We start from the raw sequence: 492 nt of genomic DNA, 5'->3' as shown, positions 1-492 counted from the left end.
TGCCTTCAGAACTGCCTTAATTCTACATGGCATTGATTCAACAAGGTGCTATAAGCATTCTTTATAAATGTTGGCCCATATTGATTGAATAGCATCTTGCAGTTGACGGAGATTTGTGGGATGCACATCCAGGGCACTAAGCTCCTGTTCCACCACATCCCAAAGATGCTCGATTGGGTTGAGATCTGGTGACTGTGGGGGCCATTTTAGTACAGTGAACTAATTGTCATGTTCAAGAAACCAATTTGAAATGATTCAAGCTTTGTGACATGGTGCATTATCCTGCTGGAAGTAGCCATCAGAGGATGGGTACATGGTGGCCATAAAGGGATGGACATGGTCAGAAACAATGCTCAGGTGGGCCGTGGCATTTGAACGATGCCCAATTGGCACTAAGGGGCCTAAAGTGTACCAAGAAAACATCCCACACACTATTATACCACCACCACCAGCCTGCACAGTGGTAACAAGGCATGATGGATCCATGTTCTC

General features: G+C 45.5%; 1 long non-coding RNA gene across 1 annotated transcript in view; it reads left to right on the top strand.

Moving 5' to 3' along the window:
- Positions 1-492, top strand: part of LOC116686776 (uncharacterized) — a 19,396-nt gene that overhangs the window by 11,428 nt on the left and 7,476 nt on the right. The window lies entirely within an intron of this gene.

The sequence above is a fragment of the Etheostoma spectabile genome, unplaced genomic scaffold, assembly GCF_008692095.1.
Source record: "Etheostoma spectabile isolate EspeVRDwgs_2016 unplaced genomic scaffold, UIUC_Espe_1.0 scaffold465, whole genome shotgun sequence".
Taxonomy (NCBI): domain Eukaryota; kingdom Metazoa; phylum Chordata; class Actinopteri; order Perciformes; family Percidae; genus Etheostoma; species Etheostoma spectabile.
Note: the sequence above shows the minus strand (reverse complement) of the source record. Positions and strands in the feature narration are given on the sequence as shown.